General features: G+C 38.8%; 1 non-coding gene across 1 annotated transcript; it reads right to left on the bottom strand.

Moving 5' to 3' along the window:
* Positions 1-20,063: 20,063 nt before the first annotated feature.
* Positions 20,064-20,170, bottom strand: LOC118714662. The gene has a single exon (XR_004986654.1). It is a non-coding gene; the product is annotated as a U6 spliceosomal RNA (small nuclear RNA).
* Between the last annotated feature and the right edge of the window lie 5,202 nt (positions 20,171-25,372).

The following is a 25,372-nucleotide window of genomic DNA, read 5'->3' on the forward strand; positions in this document are numbered from 1 at the left end:
TGCTTTCTCCTTTCTCATTTTCCCTTATATAATTCGCCCCCTCCACCCCTCATCATGAAAAAAAGACTGCCCTCCCTCTCAGATGTTACAGCAGCACATTGCACTGGGTAAAAGGACCTCTGAAGAGCTGAGGAGAAGATAATTCAAATTAATGGTGTAGACAGTGAGAGGGGGGCATGATTATAACAATCCTTTTGAAAATCAGAAGGTTTTTCAATACTCTCAACAAAATTAAAGAAGGAATTAATTGACTGGTCACTTGGTGACTTATTAAAAATAATTTTAATGATATGTTAGTATGTGATTTTAGTTAAGAGGTTTAAAAATTGCAGGCTATTGCTGTAATAAAATTCCTTTTAGCCTCATCTTCTCACTTATGTGAATATATATTTTTTTGGGAGCTTATATGTCTAATTCTGGCAATAAGTAATATTAACCCATAGACACATAAAGTAATTAAAAAAAAAAGGCCCCATTATGTCATTAAAAGATACCTTTATAACAAAATTTTAACTTTATACATCTAAGATTTATTTAAATGTATCAGTTATGTTGTTTGATCAATTTTGTCTATTTAATAACTGGTAGTAACTAAAATATAGAAGAAATATTTCAATTTGTATACATATTTTTATTGCAAAGAATTATGATAGAGTGATCAAATACTTTTGAGCATAAAAACATGGCATATTAGGATAAAATCTTGAGGGAAAATGGAATTGAAATATGAGTTCACGGAGAAAAAATCTGATGTGAAATTTCTGCCAATTAAAAATTTTTTTAAATGGATGATGATGGGAATCAAATCTCTATGCTATTTAAATTCCTTGGTTGTATTTGAATGATATAATAGTATAACTTAAACATGTAAATAGTTATAATACAGCAGAAATCATATTTTTTTTGCCACCATTTAAATGTATGATAAAAATTAGATGAAAATTTAAAAAATGTGTGAGGGAGTATATAATTTTTCAAAATTATTGTAGGGAGCATGCAAGTAGAATCTAAAGACCTCTGGTTTAGGGGCCAGGCCTAGAACCAAATAAATCCTATTTACTTGGTAAATGGTAAATTAGATTCCATCTTTAGGATTGTAATAATGGGTCTTATTATCTTTGACTTCTTCAGTGGAGCAGATAGGAAAGAATGCTAAGAGAAAATCTCAGTAATTGGCTGCTACTCAGTAATAAGGAGAAAACCTCTAGAGTGTTTAGCTTTAAGTGACTTCTAAATGCAAAAGATTCACGAACTCATAATCTAGCCCAGATCTCTCCTCTGTGTTCTGGATTTTCATTTCCAGCTACTTGAGATAGATATGCATGGTATTGTTGCTGGAGAAATTAGTAGGCTTGTTTTCCCAGACACAAGTGGGCATGGGGTTCTTGATATGCCCCTGCAATAAGCAGCTTCAGAAGTTGCCATGGGAGAAGGAGACGTGGTAAAAGCCTTTATTTGTGTAGCGTTGCATTTCCCAGGCTGCCCTCCCTCCCAGTCCGGAAAGAGGTGCAGCTGGAGGCCCAGCAGAGTCGTAAGCAAGACCAGTGCCCAAAGCTTCCGCCCCACGTTGCAGTGGGGTCTAGTTCAGCATTCAGGCTTATTAAAGCCCATCAGTCCTTTGTGTGGTTCCCATAGGGCTGTGAGCCACACGGGCGAATGCAGGAGACTGTGCCTCTGCCTCAGAAGTCCCAAGAAGGCCAGAGGGCCAAAGGCCAAGAGCCTTTGTGTTTTGTTTTGTTTTTTGTTAGGAAGTTTAAATATTCAGGTTTCCCACCCTGGCAGTGGCCAGGCCTATTCTGGCCACTGACTCACTTTCAGGTGTGACTGATAGCCAGGTAGGCACCTTTCTGCATGCTGGGCATGCATCTAAACTGCCTTTGTTCAGTCCCTTCCCCCATCAAACAGCAGGGTACAGACTTGGAGAGCGTTACATTAGCAAAACTGTATATTAATACATGGCATGCCTATATTCGCTAGTTTTACCTTTACTTCTTTCCTGTTAAACAATAACCAGACTATTACAATGGTGTCAGTATCTCTTAAGTACAGTTTGCCAATATCGTGTCCACTATTCCAACTCTGACACCAAGATTTCCTCCCCCAAACCCCAAATAGATTTATCTTTTCAATACATATTTCCTGCCTTGGCATTTTAGGCACTGAGGCCTCTTGCTCCCGCACTTCTGAGTTGCCTGGAGGCTGGAGCAGGAGAGGAATAAGAAAAGGGCGGGGGGTGGGGGGGTGGGGGGGGAGATAAAATAACACTACTGGGTGATTTCTTCCTTTTTTTCGTGGTGTTGGGATCCACTTTCTTGCTCCTTGGGCCATAACTCTGAGCCTCCCTCTGGAGCTCTCTCTGTCCAGGCCTGGTTCCCACTTCCGGTTCCGGGCTGTCCTGAGTGCAGGCTAGGAGATGCTAGAGGGGAGACAAAATGGGACATTCCTTGTTGGCTCAGCAGGACTTCAGATTCCTGTCTCCTTTCCTAGTCTTCCTGATGCGATTTCATTTTATAGTCATGTTTTCTGTCCATTTTATATCTGCATTCAGTGGAAAGACAGGATGGAGTCAGCTTCTCCAGATCTGGAACCTCTGTAGTCTGCATCTTAACCTCTTATTCCAGGAGAAGCATTTTCCGTTTTTGTTAAATAGTCCGTGGGGGCATATTATTTAACAAATATTTTTATTGATTTCAGAGACGAAGGGAGAGGGACAGAGAGATAGAAATATCTCTGATGGTGAGAGAGAATCATTGATTGGCTGCCTCCTGCATATCCCCCACTGGGGACTGAGCCTGCAACCCTGACTGGGAATCGAACCGTGACCTCGTGGTTCATAGGTCGATGCTCAACCACTGAGCCATGCTGGTTGGGCCATGCTACACTCTTGATTGGACATTTGGGTTGTTCCCAGTTTTTCCCTATTTAAATTATGATGGTTAGGAGAACTCAGGAAAAATCTCTTTTTGTGGGGCCAGGGCCTTCCAAGCAATTTCCTATTGTAATGAGACTTTTTCCTTTTTACCATAGACTATCTCTTAAATTAACTGAAGCTAGCAGGTGTTAAATCACAAACAAGATTAAGCAACTCTGTTACTGTGCAGTGGTTTGAATTTAGGGTCAAATGTGGTAGTTAACCAGTAAGACTGTGAGTGGATTATAGCACTGTAATTTGAGGTTGCATGGGTGATCCAGTCCATGCGTGCCTAGCCATTGTTGACAAGACCCATGACTATATCTGGATAGTCCCATACACATCAGAATCCTTTGGCTCTCTCTTTCTCTGGGACAACCTGGAATAATAGGATGCAGGTCAGTGGCATGTACTACACTTGCTGGAACCCGCAGAGAGCACCACTTTCCTCTCTTGTAGGTGCAAGGCAGACCCTGTGATCCTGGGAGACGTACAGCATCCAGATGCTTCCAGTCCTCTCCACTGTTAGTGTGCTCTTGCATCTCTCCTAGAGTGGTGAGGTTATAACCCTCACTCTCTCCTGGGGTAAGAGCCCTCCCTTTTCCAGCCCTCTGAGGCTACAGCAGGCCAGAAGTAGCATAAAACTTGCTTTTTCTATCATACTAGAGTAGGGGTGTCAAACTCAATCAGAGAAGGGGCCAAAATCTAAAATCCAGCCTAAATCGCGGGCCGAATGGTTTACTGAACAGTCATAAACTGTCATTGTGATGGAAACGCAGCAGAGTGCAGTGATGACAGCGCAGTGCGGGCCAGATTGCAAGGCCTGGCGGGACGGATTTGGCCCTCGGGCCTTGTGTTTGACACATGTGTACTAGAGGCTCGGTGCATGAATTCGTGCATGGGTGGGGTCTGACCAGCCCCATCCCTATCAGGGCTGATCAGGGACTGGATGGCCAGGGAAGGGGCTGCAGGAGGTTGGCCAGCAGGCTCCCCCCCCACAAAAAGTGCATGTCACAACAACCTCTTGTTCTGGTTATTCTGGTCACGTAGGGTTTTATATATATAGATATGAGTCTGTATTCTTCATGTAAAGGCTCTCTTGATTTGAGGAAAAAGAACCCGGTTTTTAGTTCCAATTTGGGTAATAGGAAATTACTCTGATTTTCTTCTGTCAGGATTAATCTCTCTGTGGGGTTAGATTTCTCCCCAGAAATATGGTTCCAATGTACATTGCCACTAAAAATATATTAAAATGCCTGTTCTACTACACCCTTACCAGTAATTCTCATTTGTAATATTCATTAATTTGACAGATGAAATTTTTTTTCTTATAAATGTTTATTTCTTTAATTGCCTGTGAAATGGAACATTTCCCCATGCTCACTGCTAGTTGAATTTCCTCTTGTGAATTTTCTGTTCTTGTTCATTGCCCATGTATTTCCCCACAGTTCTTTTTCTTTCTTTTTTAAAAAATATATTTTTTATTGATTTCAGAGAGGAAGGTAGAGGGAGAGAGATAGAAACATCAATGATGAAAGAGAATCATTGATTGGCTGCTTCCTGCATGCCCCCCACTGGGGATCCAGCCTGTAACTTGGGCATGTGCCCTTGGCTGGAATCAAACCCAGGACCCTTTGGACTACAGGCTGACGCTCTAACCACTGAGCAAAAACAGCTAAGGCTCCACACAGTTCTTAATTGTACATATTTAAGATTTAACATTTTATATTTATCATTTAGAAAAATCAGAGTGGAAATATAAAGAAGTATAGTGAAAAGTTATTCTCTAGCTCTGAAATTATTTTGCTGTATGGTTTATTCTAGGTCTAGATAGGAGATTGGCAGCAAAGTATTCATTAGTAACTGAAATCTAGAAAGACTCCAAAAGCCAAAATTAAGATCATGAGCTGAGTTTCATTCTTCCAACTTTTTGATCAAACAAGTTCCAATGCTCTCTTCTGTCCTGCCCGCCCTCTGGTGGAGGTGCTAAAGAGCAGGCCAGGAGATCAAGCAGCCTGACAGGGGATTAGTGAAAAAGACCCAAGGTTTGCCTCCCTGGCCAGTCAGCTCTGAATAATTAAGGGCATGTACCTTGTCTGTGGGCACATCCCCGGTGGGGGGTGTGCAGGAGGCAGCTGGTTGATGTTTCTCTCTCATCTATGTTTTTAGCTCTCTATCCCTCTCTCTTCCTCTCTATAAAAAAATCAATAAAATATATATTAAAAAAAAAAAAAAAGAGCTAGTGTTTGACTAACAAACCTCTGCTCCTTGGTTTTCCTAACATTAAATGGGGTCGACAGAATTTACCGTAATACTATTTATTATTCCTAAGTACCACTTTTTCATAAGTACTGCTTTCCATCTTTGGCCTTCTTGTCCTGGTTATTCCTGCACAGGGGGAAAAATATGCCCCCTAATTCTATGTCTAGAAAACAACACGGGCTGGTATAGTATAGAGAACAGTGGACAGGGAAGTGAGGATTCTATTCCCAGTTCTGGTACTTGCTAATTAGTTGACTGGCATTGGATAAGTCCCTTACCCTCTCTGAGTCTGGGCTTCTTCATCTGTAAATTAGTAACAGTGATACTAATAGGTTTATTCTGAGGCGTAAATGAGATAACGGTAGTGAAAGTCCTTTATAAACAATAAATCTCTCTACAATTTTCAACCTTTTCATCTCATGGCACCCATAAATTAAATTACTAAAATTCTGTGGCACACCAAAAAATGTGGTATTTTTGCCAAATCTGATAAAAAAAAAAAATAGGTATACTTTGGATTCATTCATATTTGATGGCTATTGCTGTGTTGTTGTTGTTATCATTTTTTTTATTTGACAGTCTAAGGGAAGAGAGGTCAGTACCCCTGACTAAACAGTCATGTAGTGCTTGTTTTAAAAATTCTTTCGGCATACCGTTAGCAAATCACTGATCTATGGTAATATTAATAGTGTTGACAACTCTTCTTTCTGAATCAATGTTCAATGTGACAGTTGCCTCTGTATTTTACTTTTCTATTTATGTTTAATTTATCTTTATTGTTGAAAGTATTACAGATATCTCCCTATTCCCCTCATGGACCTCTCCTCCCTCCCTCGCACCTGCCCTTTCCCTCAGGCCTTCTCCACACTATTGTTTGTGTCCAGGGGTTATGTATGCATAAATGCATGTGAAGTTCTTTGTTTAATCTCTTCCCAGCCACCCCTTTCCCCTTCCCTTTGAGATTCATCAGTCTGTTCCATGCTTCCATGTCTCTGGATGTATTTTGTTCATCAGTTTATTTTGTTCATTAGATTCCACATATAAGTGAGTTCATGTGATACTTGTCTTTCTCTGACTGGATTATTTTGCTTAGCATAATACTCTCCAGGTCCCTCCATGCAGTCTCAAAGGGTAAGAGATCCTTCCTTTTTTACAGCTGCATAGTATTCCATGGTGTAAATGTACCTCCGTTTCTTTATCCACTCATCTACTGATGGGCATGTGGGCTGCTTCTAGATCTTAGCTATTGTAAATTGTGCTGCTATGAACATAGGGTGGATACATCCTTTCTGATTGGCTTTTTGGAATTATTAGGATATATTCATAGAAGTGGGATCACTGGGTAAAATAGGAGTTCTATTTTTAATTTTTTGAGGAAACTCCACACTGTTTTCCATAGTGGGTGCACCAGTCTGAATTCCCACCGGGAGTATATGAGGGTTCTCTCTTCCCCACATCCTTGCCAGCACTTGTCATTTGTGGCCATTCTAGCAGTGTGAGGTAATATACCTCATGGTCATTTTAAATTGCATCACTATGATGATCAGTGATTTTGAGCATTTTTTTACGTGTCTCTTGGCCATCTGTATGTTCTATTTGGAGAAGTATCTATTTAGGTCCTTTGACCATTTTTTAATTGGATTGTTTGTCTTCTTTCTGTTAAGTTGTATGAATTCTTTGTATATTATGGAAATTTACTCCTTATCAGATGTATCCTTGGCAAATATGTTCTCCCATTCAATGGGATCCCTTTTCACTTTGTTGATGGTGCTTTTTTGCTGAGCCGAAGCTTTTTATTTTGATGTAGTTCCATTTGTTTATTTTTTCCTTTTGTTTCCCTTGCCATAGGTCTAGGAGATATATCAGCAAACATATTGCTAGGAGAGATGTTTGAGATTTTGCTGCTTATGGTTTCTTCTAGGACTTTTATGGTTTTCTGACTTACATTTAAGCCTTTTATTCATTTTGAGTTTACTATTTTTTTTATTGATTAAAGTATTTTATATATATATGTCTTTATCCTCCCGTTGCTTCCCAACCCCAAACCCGTTCATGCCCGCACCACCCCCCGCCCCCACCTCGTGTCTTCCTGAGTTTATTCTTCTGTGTGGAGTAAGTTGGTGGTCTAGTTTCACTTTTTTTTTCATGTAGTTGTCCAATTTTTCCAACTATTTATTGAAGAGACTGTCTTTATTCCTCCTTTGTCAAATATTAATTGAGAGTAATGGCTTGGGTCAATTTCTCAGTTTTCTGTTCGGTTCCACTGACCCATATGCCTGTTCTTGTGCCAGTACCAGTCTGTTTTGATTACAATGGCTTTGTAGTATTATTTGATTTCTGGTATTGTAATTCCTCCTACTTTGTTTTTCTTTCTCAAGATTGCTTCGGCTACTCACAATCTTTTTTGGTTTTATATAAATTTTTTGAGTATTTGTGGGAGCCCAGCCAGCTCTCTCACACCTCCACACTTCCTACCAGTCTGGATGTTGTCTCCTCTTTATGTCTTTGGTGATAAGGGTTCTCTCCAGCTAGTCTTCAGTTGGTTATTCAGATGATTTTTCTATATTTTAGTTGTAATTCCAGTTTGGGCCTGGAGAATGCCAGTGTAGCTTCCACTTAATCTACCACCATCTTGGAATCCTGACTCTGTATTTTGGAATAATAAATAATCATTTTATCCTTTTAATCTTTAGCAAATAAATGGAGCCTTTGGTGTTGCATCCATAGAAAAAGCAAGTTACATGTCCTGATGTGACTCAGACCTCTGTGTGTACTCTCTAGATTACACTTTCATTTTTGTTTTAATTTTAGCATTGAAAGAGTGGAAGGCTTAAAATAGAACCTTTCAGAATCAGTCATTATTTAGTGACTCTCCTTTTTGAAAATATTGCTTATGTCCTTAAAACAAATGATACATTTCTTTTATTGTTACTTGGCTCAAATACAAATTTATTGACGTGGTGATGATACTAATTTTTAGTTTGTTAAAAAACAGTTTCTTGAAGCTGTAATAACTAAGAATATTTAACTATTTAATCATGTTTAAATTAAGTCTAAAATTTTAGGTTACATTGCTTACTTTTTTTTTTTTCTGTGTGGCTGAAGATAAATGTAAAAATATTACATAGAACTATTTAACTAGAAGAGTTGAGAATTCTGCATTTCTTTCCCTGGTATACACACAATCTCCCTCCCCCTCCTCCCATCCCACTTTAGTATGCTATACTAGAAGAAAAACAAAAAAGGTAGCTATCTGAAAAGAGATAAAACTGTTAAAGGTACCTGGTCCATATCAACATTATTTTTGCCTACATATTTACAATAGCCATCTATCTGGTTGTCCTATTACCATTTGTTCTTGAAAGAGCAGCCAGAATGATTCTGTTAAAAATCCAAGACAGATAATGTCACTTACATGCTTAAAAACTTCTGATGGCTGCTGAAACCGGTTTGGCTCAATGGATAGAGCGTCAGCTTGGAGACTGAAAGGTCCCGGGTTCGATTCAGGTCAAGGACATGTACCTTGCTTGCGGGCATATCCCCAGTAGGGGGTGTGCAAGAGGCAGCTGATCGATGACTCTCTCTCTCATCGATGTATCTCTCTCCCTTCCTCTCTGTACAAAAATCAATAAAATATATTAAAAACAAACAAACAAAAAAACAACTTCTGATGGCCTTTACTCCTTAGTCCTATCTTCCTGCTCAACCCTTCAGTCCCTCAGTCCAGCCACATTGGCCTCCTTGACCACACCATGTCCACTTTTGCCTTATCCTGAAATGTGCTTCCTTCAAACATCTGCATGGAATGGAGTGGCTTCTTCTCCTCCCTTAGGTCTATTAATCTTCCCCATGGTATCTTCCCTATCACCACTTTTACTGTAAGATTACAACCACCCCTTTATTCCTTCCTTCCATAATAATTATCAACATCTAACATAAAAGGTTGACTTATTTCTTCTGTTTGTTATCTTTCTCCCTCTCCAGAATGTGAGCCCAGAGAGCAAAGGGTTTTGTTTTGTAACTGTTTTGTCAACATCCAGAAGAATGGCTGGCTCATAGAAGTGGTCAGCAAATGTTTGTTGAATGAATGAATGAAACAAAAACAAATCAGGTCTTATTTGATTTGCAACACTGTGAAAATTGCAAAGTTTTCATCACCACTTTTTTTTTAAAATATATTTTATTGATTTTGTACAGAGAGGAAGGGAGAGAGAGAGAGAGTCAGAAACATCGATGAGAGAGAGTCATCGATCAGCTGCCTCTTGCACACCCCCTATTGGGGATATGCCCGCAACCAAGATACATGCCCTTGACCAGAATCGAACCCGGGACCCTTCAGTCCCAAAGCCGACGCTCTATCAATTGAGCCAAACCGGTCCCGGCTCATCACCACTTTTTAAAAAGCCACAAAACTGTGAATACCTTCTGATGATGAGACCTTGGATGTTGTTGCTATAACATCCGAGTTACAGTGTTCTCCTCTTCCACCCTGCTCCAAATATTTTAGTCATTCTATGTCTTAAGAATTAAGATCTGCATTAATTCATCACTATCCTGTTTAGTGCAAGTATAATCGTGTAAACCATTCCTAGTTTGGCCTGAAAGGAGGGAAAAATTGAATAATAATGAAACATCTGATCTTTGCTTTCTTTGACACTATAGTCTCCTGAGGATCTTAGTAGTGGCCACCTATTGTCTGATTTCTCTTTCTCTCCTGTTTCCAGCAGATAGGTTTTATTAAAAAATCTTGTTTGGATCTCTTCTCTTGGTCTGCATGTTCTTTTGGCTTCCATTATCTCCGTTCTTTAGCTTACTCTTAAATTTGTAAACCAAATCTTGACATTTCTTATTGGCTACCAGTTTTTCATTTCCCCGGCTGAGCATATCCATCTGTCCATTTTTCCAGCTCTCAAACCTTATATGTTTAAAACCAAATTTAACTTTTTCCATTAAAACTGGATCCTGTTTTAGTAATTCATTATTGTTAATGACCCTGCTTTCTTTCAAGTTTGGAAATACTTCCAAAGTTCATGACTTTTTTTTCATATTGTTGTCAAGCCTTGCTTCTTATACTTCTAGAATATCTCTTGATGGATTATCTTTGCTTTCAGTATTGGAGCTGGGGTCTGAAATTTTGCATTTCTAAATGCCTCTGAATCCAGCTGATGTTGCTGTCTGTTGACCACGCTTTGAGTAGCAAGGGCCTGCTCTAGGATAACAATGACCACCTGAGCCTAGCTTTTCACTTCCCGTTCCATGACCACTACTAAGAAAAACTCAATTCTTCTTCAAAATAGAGATCTGATATTGCCCAGTCTTGCTTTAAAAGAGAATAGGTCTTTCCCATGCCATAGAAGATTTGGAAAGTCATAGAGGAGATAAAAAATTCAAATCAATTGTAATGATATATATATATATCAAAGTATTAATGATTGTGAATTGACCATTACAATTGATTTGAATTTTTTAGTCCTTTTTTCTTTGCATGTAACTATCTATTTAGGTTAAACCTGTATTTTTAAGCCATAAAAGAACCATTTATATATATATTTTTTGCTGCCCATGTATAATTTTGCTCTCTAAGTGCTGAATCCTCTGTCTTGTAAAGTAGAATCTGCCTTTTTAATGTAATAAAAACACTCAATGCTCTTTTCTCAACCTCCCTGACATCTGGGAACTGAGGACTGGGCGCAGCCAGGCAGATGCATCCTCTCTAGACTTTGATTCAGGAGCTGGTGACTCAAAGCAGCAGGAATGACGCAGAATCCATTCTGGCCAGGGGATGGTGGCGATGACAGCTGCATCCGGTTTCCAGTGGCAGCAGAGACAGCTGTACCATGGCAGTGTGCAGTGTCCAGCATCTGAGTACAAGCCATAGGGTCAGTGCTTGGCAGCTGCGGTGGTTACTTCACAGGACCAGCTCTGTGGAATGTTTTGGGTATAGTAGTTCTTGCTCAGTGTTTTGTCTTTCCACCTTTACTTCTTTAATTAGCTTAAAAATTGACTTAATTTACTGACAACAAATTTTAATAGTAAATTATTCTTAGATAAATGGCTTACTGTTTAAAATATGTGTCAGGCACCGAAACTGGTTTGGCTCAGTGGATAGAACGTTGGCTTGTGGACTGAAAGGTCCCAGGTTTGATTCCTGTTAAGGGCATGTACCTTGGTTGGGGGCACATCCCCAGTGGGGAGTGTGCAGGAGACAGGCTGGCACTCTATCCACTGAGCCAAACTGGTTAAGACTGAATGTACTATTTTTGTAGGCCAAAAAATGGTTGACTATTGGTGATTTCATATGGTCACCTTCCCTCAGCCCCACCCCCACAGATCCCCACACATATCCAAACAACTCTGGTCTTTTCTTTCCTTCTTGTTCGATAGGCATGTCTGTGCTCAGGATTTTGCATTTTGTAAATAGGCTTCTCTAACCAGGGTACTGGTTCAATTTCCAGATCCAAAGATCTAGATTCTAGAAGGTCTGTTTGAGATTTTCAAATAGAGTGGGATGTTAAATAATAAAAAAGAGTGATAATAACAACTATTGGCAAGACTGTGGAGAAATTGGAATGCATATCCCATTCCTACACTGCTGGTGGGAATGGAAAATGGTATAACCACTTTGGAAAACAGCTTGGCAGTTCTTCAAATAGTTAAACATAGAATTACCGTATAATTCAGCAATTTCACTCCTAAGTATATACTCAAGAGAAGTAAAAACATATGTCCACACAAGAGCTTATACATGAATATTTATTGTAATATTATTCATAAAAGCCAAAAAGTGGAAATAATTTAAATGTCCATTAGCTGACGAATGAATAAGTAAAATCTGCCATGTCCATAAAAGGGAATATTATTTAACAATTAAAAGGAATGAAGTGCTGATACATGCTACAACATGGATGAACATTGAAAACATGCTAAGTGAAAGAAACTAGTTACAAAAAACTTATTGTATGAGTCTATTTCTATGAAATGTTCAGATAGGCAAATCTATAAAGACAAAAAGTAGATTAGTGGTTGCTAGATTGACAGCTAAGGGGAGTAGTTTCTTTCTGAGGTAATAAAAATGTTCTAAAATTGATTGTGGTGATGAATGTACAAATCTAAATATTTTACAAACCATTGGATTATACACTTTAATGGAGTGAGTTGTACAGTATGTGAATTACATGTGAACAAAGCTGTGAAAAAGAAAAATGGTGTGTGGTGTTTGTTTGTTTGTTTGTGGGTATTTTTCCATTTAATTTTATCTCTTAGCTCTGGCTAGCTGAACATTCCCATGCTTAATTTCAGACTTGCTTTGCCCTTTAATTCTGCTTGAAGTCCAGCCAATTGCTAATGTAGCAGGGTGGAAATTTAACTCACACTGCAACTCAGACATGAAAAGAAAATACAAGTTCTTTATTTAGTCTGTAACCAGTCTGACTTTCCTTCTGAAGTCCCAACTGATGGATAGTGGGAAAAATGAATGGCATGCTTACTCCCCAGTATCTGGGAGGCCACTGTGGTGGAAGGAATGGCTGGCTGGGACTGATTCACCTGCAGGTAACATATGCTATTCTTTTATTAAACATTTAATTTATCAATTTAATTAAATTTATTGGTGTAATATTGGTTAATAGGATCATATAGGTTTCAAGTGTAGATTTCCATGATACAAAATTGGTGTTATTGCTTTGTTTGCCCACCACCCAAAGTCAGTCTTTTATCACCATATATCAGGGCCCCTCCATGCCTCTCCCCACCCCCTTCCCCTCTGGTAACCACCACGCTGTTGTCTGGGCCCACGCGTTTCAGTTTTATATCCCACATACGAGACACACACACTATTCTTGCTGGAACTAGATCTACTCAAATGACCAATGGGCAGGACAGTGTGTGCTTCATATGCATGATTTGGAATTCTTGTTTTAATTCTTGATTTTGTGCCTTGCTTTGGACTCTGTTTTCTGTGTGACTCAAGACTTGTTTTGAACTGTATGTGTATGCTCCTTACCTCACAATGGTTCTCCTGACTCTTGACTAGTGGTTCTGTGTTGAACACTGGCTCCCAGGCCATACGTGTGTCTCTGAGTTTTCTGTATTCTGGTAGCTGGTCACAAAGTTTCATTGTTTCAGTCTCCTAGTCATGGCGTTTCATCCCATCTCTATGATGAGTAGCTGGGTTGGGCCATAAAAGATTGTCTTGTGGTTTCCTGAAGCATTTGAGCTTAATAGAACCCATTCACTTATTCCCTTCTTCCAAAATATATTTAAAGTGTTTTAAATAGAATTTGACAAATTTGACATATTTTTATAATTTTGTAAAAATGATGTTGCTATCTATGAGTACTTATTTTAATTTTAACGCTATACTTTTTTGTTTGTTTGGAAAGAGGACTTCCTGACGGGAGCTTTGAATGGAGGAAGTACAAAATAGTATTACATTAATTGGATCAGGAGAGAGATAAACTGTGATGTACATTCATTTTTCAAATTGTTTTATCTTGGCTAAACTAAGTTAATGATATGACAGTTCAGAAAGGAATTCAGAATATTTATTGGTTGTTTTGAATGATTTATATTCTGAAGGATTGTGATTTCTATAAACAATCAAAAATATTTTAAAAATGATATTCACTAAGGATGGAATTGATGTAGTGTCCTACAGTTTGAGTGACAATGCCTGGGAGATTATTTTTATTATTTGTAATACATTATTTTGGGAAAAGTATTAAGAATATTTAACATTATATGAATATATATTGAGTTTATGAAGAGATAAACCTGATTAAAATATTTAACTACTAAATGAAAAGGATTTTAAAATTCTATTTTATAGGGTTTTATATTCAATAGAAGTTATTTTTGTGTCCATTATATATATTCATACAAATTAAAAATTTAGGGGACATATATGTAAATAAATAAACACATATATCTAAATAAATACATGCTTATATTCTTAGGTATGTTGCCCCAAGATTCAGCTGGATATAATTTTCACATTATGACCATAATCAATATCATATCTATTAAGTCACCAGGAAGTAAAAGGTTGATAATGAGAAAAACAAGTATACTCTTTTGGATATTAATTACTTATTCTGATATTCAAATATATTTAAAGGTTTAAAAGAATGCCTGAGCAAATTGTAACAACTCTAAAGCCACTGTAGAAGAAATGTTAATAAAACCTGAGATAAAGAAAAATACCACATGATCTCACTCATTTGTGGATAATAAGCCAAAAAGATAGATACAGAGGCAGTAAAGCATCAAACAGACCGTCAATTACAGCGGGAAGGTTAGGGAGAGGTGGGGGAGATAAGAGATCAACCGAAGGACTTGTATGCATGCATGCAAGCATAACCAATGGATGCAAAACACTGGGGGGTGAGCCACTGTAGTCCTTCTTTAAGATGCACTAATTTCCTCCCCCTCCTGACCTGAAGGAACCATGCCATGGGTCCTGTTTTCACGGCAGTAATAGAAGAGCACATTATTTTTCAAAGTACTATTGTATTACCCAGTTACACATACTTGATTTTGCTGTCAGTCTACACTTAACTTTGATGAGAATGATGAAGAGGACGGGCTGCCGGCTCCTACATGCTCCACAGAAAGAAATAGTACTGGGTAACAAAAATAGAAATAGTCACTCATGGAGAATGTCTAATTCTGTCTCAGTGACGTGCATAGTTTCCCCTGATTGTAAAATAGAGATAATGTTCTGAATGCAACATTACATGAAAAGGCACTTGTTTTTATTTCTTCCTCTGTCTTGGAAAAGGTAATTTGTCTTCATTTTCAATGTACTAGTTAGTGAGAATTTATATTGCCTGAATAGAAAAGATTTCAGTTTTGATTCATTTAAGAGTAGTATGTTTCCTGGGGAGAGAGTTGGTTAGTAAACAAACAAACAACATGTGTGGGATGTTAAAGTTATACAATTATTTAAAAAATAACTCTAAAATGCTACATTAATATTTTTATAAATTGGAAGCTGTCATTTTTGTGAATGGGGAGCTTATATAGAAAGAGACATGATTTTTGCCTCCACCTAATCCATTTTTCACATCTGACCTTTCGAATAATCAATTTTAAAATGTGAATTACATCATTCCCCGCTTTTTGGGCTTCTAATTGAATTTATTTTTAAAAATATATTTTTATTGATTTCAGAGAGAGAAATAGAAACATCAATGATGAGAGAGAATCATTGGCTGGCTGCCTCCTGCCCTAGCAACTTGGCCGTATGCCCTGACCGGGAATCGAACCATGACCTTCTGGTTCATAGGTCAACGCTCAACCACTAAGCCAAGCCAGCTGGGCTTTCCACTGTATTTAGAGCAACCTTCAATCTTCAAGGCTCTGCAAGCTGTGCCCTTGCACTCTTCTCAGTGTCATCTTGAGGCTTTTCTTCTTTGCTCATATTGGCTCTCTTCCCATTTCTTGAAGGAATGAAATGATTTTCTATTACGGAGCTTGAGGACATGCCTTTTGCCAGGAATGTCCTTTCTCTAACCCACATGTGTCAAACACAAGGCCCGCGGGCCAAATCCGTCCCGCCAGGCCTTGCAATGTGGCCCGCACCACGCTGTCATCACTGCACTCCGCTGCGTTTCCATCACAATGACAGTTTATGACTATTCAGTAAACCATTCGGCCCGTGATTTAGGCTGGATTTTAGATTTTGGCCCCTTCTCTGATTGAGTTCGACACCCCTACTCTAACCCCTCACAAGGTTAATTTTCACTTATTGTTAATTTCTCAGTGAAATGTCTCTTCCTCAGAAAAGCCTACCATGGTTTTAGGAGTCTCTCTTTCCCTTTATATTGTCACAATTTGTGTTATGTATAAAATTGGCGTTTACAATTTATTTTCTAAGTTAGATTATAAACTTGCAACATCAGAGATCATATCCATTTTGTTTACCCCCCTATGATTAGTGCTTACCATAGTGCTTAGCACATAATAGGCATTTAATAAATATTTAATGATCAGATTACCAGATATCTCTTAAACAAAATGGACACTGTGGTTTGAAATATAAGTGAGTAATTACAACTTGTAATCTTAACATTGCAATATGTGAATTTGTCCACAAATGGGTTGAATTCCAAAATTTGCAAACTGGTTCTTTGATACTCAGATTGCATTTCTCTAAAGATGCCCTTGTTGGTCCAGACCTGTGCCTGCTGAAAATAAAATCACAGATCTGCAAGTTCACCTGTTTGTCTACTAACATCCTTAGACATCAATTTCTAACTCAGAATTCCTAGTTTTCAGCCTCCACATAATTTTCTAAGAGTGTTTCTTTTTTTGTGTGTGTGTATGAATTTAAGATAAAAATGAATGTATTAAAAAGATTATTTTTAGTTTTCTTCTCTCCCAATGTCTCTTTCATGATCTGAATGTTTGCATGGAGGAAAGCATTGCTGTAAAGTGGTGCTCACACAAGGGGCTGCCTAAGTAGCTGGGAAAAGGGCAGCTTCCAGTAATAGTTTGGAACAAGATCTGTCAGCGCATCCGCGGGAGCTTCCAGCGTAGAAAAGTGTTTGTGTGTATGTGGCCCGAGGGTGGGGGACAGGGAGAGTCTGCTTGGAAGAGGGGACTGACCCAGGAACCATCCCTTGTCCACTGGAGTGTTCCCTGCTGTTTAGTCACAGTGGCAGCTGCACATCCCTAACTGCTGTTGGAATGCTAGCTCTTAAAGACCTCAGTGAGGGCACTGAAGTGGCCACCCACAGATGCAGATGCATTTCTTAAAGGGTTCCATGCTAGTAGGGCACCGAAAGAACAATTATTCATTGCAGCTCTCTCTTTTTGAGTTCAGTTCAAACAAAATTCAATTTTGCTTTCAAGTCCCTGCCAGAGCTGGAGAAGCATATGAAGTAGCTAAACATTTCCCATCCAGAACAGGAATTTCCGCTACAACAGCCTGACAGGTGTTCCTGGGCCTTTGTTTGAACACTCACCTCCTGAAAAGCCAGCCCCATTCAAATTTGGGCAGGTCTCATTGCTACATATTCCACTTCCTGATGCTGAAATGAAATCTGCTTCCCTAGACGGTCACCCTGTCTGTCTTTTTTCTGCCCTCTGGAGCTATGCAGAACATGTCTAATCCTTCAACATGGTAGTTCTTCAGACACTTGAAGACAGCTGTCTGGTCTTCTCTCCTAAAGTTTCTCATTCCCAGGTGAAATAGCCTCAGATCTTTCAATTGTACCTTTTATACACAGTATAATTATGTGGAAAATGTATGATCCTTTTCCTAGACAAAGCTGGTCCTATTGATTTGTTCATCCAGTGATTTAATCTTTCTGCATATATTTCCACTAACAAGTAGAATAAATATGATAAATCCTGCAAAGGAGAAGCACATGGCTCAATGAGTATAAACACTAGGGAAGGATTTGACAAGGACAGGAGTCAGTGAAGGCTCTCTTGGGAAGTCAAGGTTAACCTGAGCTGATGGGTGGGGAGAGGCGAGGAAGTACTTTCCAGGGCAGAAGGCGCAATGTGTACAAAGGCCCTGTGGAGGGAGGGGTATGTGATGGAGGTGTCACTTATCTGTTTGAGCTTTTATTCCTGTATATATGCAAAGAGGGATTATAATAACTTTTCTCTTATTAAAAGATCTGTTCTGAGGATCTATAAGATGGATATGCAATGGTAAGATATGTACACAGATAATAATTTTAAAAATAAAATAAAAAAGATGGATATGAATGTGTTTCCAAGTGCAAAAATCCTACGTTATTATTCCAAACAGAATGACCTGTCAATCCCGTCAGGCTCCTTCCCTCACTGTTCCAGGAACAGGCATTCCTGCTTCTGTCCTTTCTCTTCTGCTCTTCCTTCTGGACAGGTCTCGCCTTTTCTCTCTGTTCATCCAATCCTTGCAACCTTTACTGCCCGTTTCCAGCTCTAATTCCACTGGGAAGCTTCCCTGGGCACTCATGTGTCACTTTAAGATCCATTTCTGTAGTGTGATGGTTAGACTCAGGGTTTTACAGTCTCAGTTTTAAGTCCAGGTTTGATCACAGACTAGCCGGTGGCTTTAGACAAATTAACTTCTCTGACATTCAATTTCCTTATTTGTGCAAAAAAAAAGGTAATAATAGTAACTATTAAAGTAGTTGTGAGGGTAAAGTGAGATAAATATATGCATGAAACAGTACCCTTTCTTATTCCTTTTGAGTCCTGTACCTCCTCTGTGCCCATACCAAGTAGCTCAGTAATTCTTTCTAAGACCGACCCTAAGACTAAGGAGTGGTAGGAAGCCATTTGCTTGGCTCTCAGGTATTTGAAGTCTGTGGTACCCTGGCTACTGATACTACACAGCGGGTGGAAGTGCCTACAGTGAGCCCGCATGCCTACAGGACCTCTGAGCCGCTCACCAGCAGACCCAGCTACCTCACGCTCCCCAGGCTGGCTCCCACTCACGGCTCACTGTCACCGTCACCATGCATGGCCAACCCAGCCCAGCGAACCCGTGGAAGGCAAGTTATATTTATGTGTTCAATGGCAAGTAAATTATTTTTCCAGAATGTCATGTCCAGGGCTCTTCTAGATGAATGATTCTTTTGCAGAACCCTATTTTATATATATATATATATATATATCTTGAAATTCATGTAACAGAAAAACAATTTAATTCCTAAGTAAACGTGTTCTTAAAGTACTTGCATTCAAATGAGGTTAACTAGGTGAGATTCCAGTATCATCCTTTAAAACATTGCAACTTAAGACTGCAGGCAAGATTGCAGTGGCAGGATATTGAATTTACATCTTGAAAAAGGGATGGAAATGTGCTAAATTGATTAAGACCATTGATTTAAGATTCTTTATGTTTACAGACTGCAGACAAGAGAGGCTCAATATTACAAGCGGCTTTCTTCTTTGTAGAATTGAAAGAATCTGCAGAACAGAAACCAAATCAATGTTGCATTTGCTATTTAAAATAAAATCCTTTCTGAGCACCACTCTGCATTGATTTCATACTCCAGATGCTTCTCATGCTCTGCTAGGTCAGGGTCATAAAAGATATATTAATGCATGTCTAGTTCTGCAATCCATCCTAATTTAAACTATCCTTTAACAGACAAAGTAAAAGATTAGCATTTAGGACTGGGATTAACAAATGAAAGTAGGTCATCCTGTGATATCCTCAGGGACACAACAGAATTTAGGTTTAAGGCTCAAAGAAAATCTATTTTGAGACAAATACTTCATTATGGACAGGTGTGTGTCCCACTAATGATGATATCTTTATTTTCAGTTCCAGAAACATCATCTCTCCATTGCAATATAACACTCCTTTCCCCCAACAACACTGCTTCTCTCTACTGAGTTTTTCTGTCCTTCTCTTTGTTTTTTTTTTTCTTTAAAAAAAAAATTAAATAAAATTTTGTTGTTCAAGGTATTACAAATAGTAGTACATATGTCTCCTCCCCCTCCTCCCTGGCACTTGCCCTCATCCCCCCACCCCCACTGTCTTGTGTCTGTTGGTTGTGCTTACAAGTCCTTCGGTTGATCTCTTACTCTCCCTCCCCTTTCCCCTCCCCCAGCTGCCAACCCTCTCCTACCTTCCTGATGTAGTTTGACTGTGTTCGATGATTCTTTGCCTCTGTCTATTTTTATTTAACAGTTTGTAATGTTCTTTATTATTCATAAATGAGTGAGATAAATGTTCTTTATTATCCATAAAAACCCCTGTGGTATTTATTTTTCATTGCCTGGCTTATTTTACTTAACACAATGCTCTCCAGATCCATCCATGCTGCTGCAAATGATAAGAATTCCTTCTTTTTTTACAGCAGCATAGTAGTCCATTGTGTAGATGTACCACAGTTTTCTAACCCACTCATCTGCTGATGGGCATTTAGGCTGTTTCCAAAAAAATACGGAACGCTTCACCAATGTGCGTGTCATCCTTGCGCAGGGGCCATGCTAATCTTCTCTGTATCGTTCCAATGTTAGTACATGTGCTGTTGAAGAGAGCACCCTTTGTTTTTCAAATGGAACCTCCAGTCTTATATATCTTGATTGCTATTTTTAAAAAATATATATTTTTATTGATTTCAGAGAGGAAGGTAGAGGGAGAGAGATAGAAACATCAATGATGAGGGAGAATCATTGATTAGCTGCCTCCTGCATGCTCCACACTGGGGACCAAGCCCGAAACCCAGGCATGTGCCCTTGACCAGAATCAAACCCAGGACCCTTCAGTCTGCAAGCTGACGCTCTATCCACTGAGCCAGGCCAGCTAGGGCTTGATTACTGTTTTGATAGATATTAAAATGGAGGTCAATGTGTTTATTTTTCTGTTGCAACCATTTTGAATATAAGTATTCAAATAATTCACAAAGTCTCATTGATTCTATCCCCTCATTCTACAAAGAAAGAAAAACTCTCAGTAAGATTAAATAATATGCCTTAAAAAATAGAACTGACAATTTTGAGAGTTAGGACTAGATACAGATTAGATTGAATAACCTTTAGTTTCATGTTTGTTTCTCTGTTGTCAAGGCCTGTGGATTTGTGCTTTAAGATGATTTTGATATCAAAACTGGATGTCACTCAGATTAATCCTTTTCTCTTGGGTCCATTTTGCATTCTTGTCCCACTAATTCCCCTAACGTAGATCTTTTATCAGACATCCTTGTATTCCAGAAACTTCAGTGGTTTCCATTGAACCAGGTCCTAAAATTTCAAGGACCTCAATCCTTTGATCCCTTGCTGCCTCTTCATCCTTATTTCCCACTCTCCCCAACCTTCACCTGCTCATCAGAATGGTTTTGCCGTCCCCTACTTGTATAAGAATGTCTGTTGTGTTTCCTGTGCTGGTTCCTTATTCTAGTATCCCACCCACCCAACCCCTCTCCATTTAGCCACATCCACACAGATTATCATGCAAACCCAGCTCAAGTTCCACCTTTTCCATGAAACATTTTCTGATTTTTCTCAACCCTGAGTATCCATGGCAACATCCCAATTAGCCAATGATACTAGCCCCTATAACAGATAAAGCCCTAAATATCACTGGCTTAACATCATACACAGATATTGATTGTTCATTGATAATGGTGTATAAGTATTGGTGTGTTGGCAATGATGGTGGCGGTACTTTTTGCAGCCATTTAGGGACTCAGGGTGATAGAGACTCTGCCATCTTTAACACAGAGCTCCCAGAGTTGTCCAGACTGTGGGAGTTGGAGAAGGAGCTGAGGCTGTACATCTGCTTCTTGACCACCTTTGTCCAGGTGGGACGTGTCCCAGCACTTTATCTGCTGAGAACTAGTCACAGGTTCCAGTCCACCTTGTGCTGGGAGATGTACTCCTGGCCTGAACATTTGCATCCCCTAAAACCATATTCTCTGGAAAGGAAGTAAAAATCTCTAGAGGGTAGCTAGCTAGTTTTGTTACATACTGTGTTATCCTGCACGGATTTATAATTGCTTGGTCTCCTGGTATCCCCAGCTGGTTTTATACTATAGCCAAAATTCCACAAATATATATGGCAAAATGCAAGTTTGCCACTTAGTGTACGTTCAGTGAACAGTTGTTAATAACAATAATTTACAGGTGCTTTTTTTTAAAGTTTTAATTCCCAAATTGAACAAGAAAGAAACAAAAATTAATAAATCCCCAGTGGTTCTGACGTTGTCTTTTTTAAGAGCACATTTGCAATGTATTTTCATTTTATACACACATAATGAAACTTCGCTGGATTATCTTCAATTTCGGAGTAATAATAGTTTCAGCTTCAGACACTATTTTCAATTGATTCATTTTGTTTCCGCCTTCCTCCTAAATATTTTCCATTATAGAAAAAGTGACACATATAAAAATAGAATAATAAAATCTCATGTGCACATCACCTGATTTCACTAATTAGTGACTCATAACCAGTCTTGTTTCATCTATATGCCCCACTCCCCTGTCACACTAAATTTTTGAAACGAAACAAATATATAATTTCATGTGTAAACATTTCTATTTGCATTGCTAATATATAAAGCCTAACACCCCCCCCCCCCCCCCCAATGCTATAGCCCCGTGATCAGCAAACTGTGGTTCATGAGCCACATGCAGCTCTTTGGCCCCTTGAGTGTGGCTCTTCCACAAAATACCACGGCCTGGGCGAGTTTATTTTGAAGAAGTGGCGTTAGAAGAAGTCTAAGTTTAAAAAATTTGGCTCTCAAAAGAAATTTCAATCTTTGTCCTGTTGATATTTGGCTTTGTTGACTAATGACCCTTTAATACAGTTCCTCATGTTGTGGTGACCCCCAACTATAAAGTTATTTTTGTTGCTACTTCATAACTGTAATTTTGTACTGTTATGAATCATAATGTATGTAAATATCTGTGTTTTCCGATGATCTATGCCCTTGACCAGAATCAAACTTGGTACCCTTCAGTTCACAGGCCAATGCTCTATCCACTGAGTCAAACTAGCTAGGGCTAGACAGTACATTTTATACATTCTTCTTAAATAGTTAAAAAATTGTAATTCTCCCTCTTTCTCTTATCTTGGAATTTGTTTGTTGAAGAAACCAAATCATTTGTCTTATAACTATACTCAGATTCTGGATCTGGCTGATTCCATCTTATGGTTTGTTTGACAGTTTAATGTACCTCTGTCCCCAGCATTTTCTAAAAACCGGAGTTAGGTTTACAGTCTTGATTAGATTCAGATTTAATTTGTCATCATAAATGAATAAATGGGGTTATATGCTTTCATCAGAAGACGTATACATCTGGCTATCTCTCTCTCTTTTTAATCCTCACCCAAGGATATGCTTAATGCTTTTTAGAGAGAGGAAGGGAGAGAGAAGAACATTGATCGTTTGTCTTTGGTACCCATCCCAACCTACAACCTAGGTATGTGCCCTGACCAGGTATTAATCTACAACTTTTTGATGTAGGGGACAATGCTCCAACCAACTGAGCCACCTGACCAGGGCTGGTTATCTCTCTTTTTGATATTAACTTTTATCAGTGAGTTTAAGATTTTTCACACTGATACAACTAGTATAAAGTTCTCCCTCAGCTTTTCACCTGTGTTCGTAGCTGCCATTCATGATCATTACTTAGATCCATTATTTCATTACACACCTCTTGTGTCTTTTTACAATAAGATCTTTCAAAGTTTTACTATTTTTTTGAATTTTATATGTTATTAAATATATTTAAGACATTAAAAAACTTCTCACAGTTATAATAATGGCAATTAACACCTGTTTCACACTTAACACTTTACATGCTTTTACACACACCATTTCCCAAATGTTATCTGACCCTCTCAAAACACCTTAGTGGTAAAATGGCTCTGTGACCTTGGCTTCTATAATGCAGTTGCACATGGTCTTCGGTGGGCCACATATATGCATCACCTGAGGTGTAGTTGATCAGGGGCAACTTCTCAGCTCCCATTAGCATGTATAATCTACTCTCGTCTCCTCTGAGCCTCCCCTTCTCTATTTGGAGGACTGACTGACCAGAGAGTTTTTACAACAAGCCTATGAAATCAGGATACGTGCAGAATGAAGAAATAGACTCAACCTCAGTTAAAAGAAGAGGACTGTGTAAAGAACAGCGGGTGTGTAGGATGGCCCAGGAGCTTAGTTCTTTCTCCCTACAGAGAAGACAAGAGGAAGGAAGAATTGAATTTGACTTGGTGCTTAGTCACAAGAGGAAAAATTCCAGTGCGGAAACGATTACCAAGTATTGACAAGTTTATGTTTTTCCATTCTGAGCTGGGAACTATGGTTCGTGTGCTATGTGGAATTCAGTTATGCACAACGTTACATTCATGCACTTCTGACTTTTTTGACTAATAATATGCAAGAACAATTTCCTTAATGTTAAAGCTGCCTTGTAACTATATCACAAGGCACATAAGCAGCCAAATCCAGACTGTGAGCAAAGCTACAGGTAAAGAATCTGTTTTCCTCAAGAGGCAAGACTGAGTTAATTTTCCTTCCATCAGTAAAAAGGGGGCAAAAGAACGAAATTTTTATTAGAAAAGATAAAGGCACCTTCAGACATCTGGGTTGTGACGATAAATTTTCAACCTACTACATAACTCACACTTATGTTTACTTTTAAACATCTACCTTTACTACAGTGTAAGATTTGCAAGGGATTAGACCATCTCTTTTACATTCTTAGCACCTAACTCAGTGCTTTGTACCATTCTGAAGAAGAATTCATTGAATGAATCTTACACCCACAAATGAAAGCTTCTTCCATACAAAGTACTTGATAGAGAGAAAGTACTTCACGGTCTTTTCTCTTCCTTCCTAGAGCAGTGGTCGGCAAACTCATCAGTCAACAGAGCCAAATATCAACAGTACAATGATTGAAATTTCTTTTGAGAGCCAAAATTTTTAAACTTAATTTCTAATGCCACTTCTTCAAAATAAACTCGCCCAGGCCGTGGTATTTTTGTGGAAGAGCCACACTCAAGGGGCCAAAGAGCTGCATGTGGCTCTCGAGCTGCAGTTTGCCGACCACGGTCCTAGAGGAATATGTATTTCTTTGGGCACTGCCTGTCTTGCTATTGAAAGTCACTTCTGTCTTGGATGTCTGGGAAGGTAAATCTGTTTTGGTTGTGTTTATGGGAGTTACTTGAGAAACTGAAGGTGATATTTGTCTTCTCTGACCTTATTTTGTATCCAAAGGGTTTTGTGGATACAGCAGTAGTAATAGCTGCAGTTGAAAGATGCTAAATAGTCAGCAGAGATTGCCCCAGCACCAACATAGCCCTTACTGAATTCTAACACTTTCTCTCCTTTTCCCTCCCAGCCTGGGATCCTATCTGTTCTCATGTTCTCTCTTTTTTTCCTTTTTATAAAATATATTTTTTATTGATTTCAGAGAGGAAGGGAGAGGGAAAGAGAGACTCATTGATCAGCTGCCTCCTGCACTCCCCCTACTGGGGACTGAGCCTGCAACATGGGCATGTGTCCTGAAGGGGAGTTACTAGAAAACCATGACCTCCTGGTTCATAGGTTGACGGTCACTGAGCCACACCAGCCAGGCATATGGTATATGTAGCATGTTACCCTCTCAATTTTAAAGAATTAGAAGGAACACTGTACAGATATGGCCCTTTATTTTTATTTTTGTTTTTTGAAATTTAAAGCAAACACCTTTTAGAATAACGGGTTACCCATTTTGCAATTTCTGCCTCTTTTGAAA

This window comes from Pipistrellus kuhlii, unplaced genomic scaffold, assembly GCF_014108245.1.
Source record: "Pipistrellus kuhlii isolate mPipKuh1 unplaced genomic scaffold, mPipKuh1.p scaffold_m20_p_10, whole genome shotgun sequence".
Lineage (NCBI taxonomy): Eukaryota > Metazoa > Chordata > Mammalia > Chiroptera > Vespertilionidae > Pipistrellus > Pipistrellus kuhlii.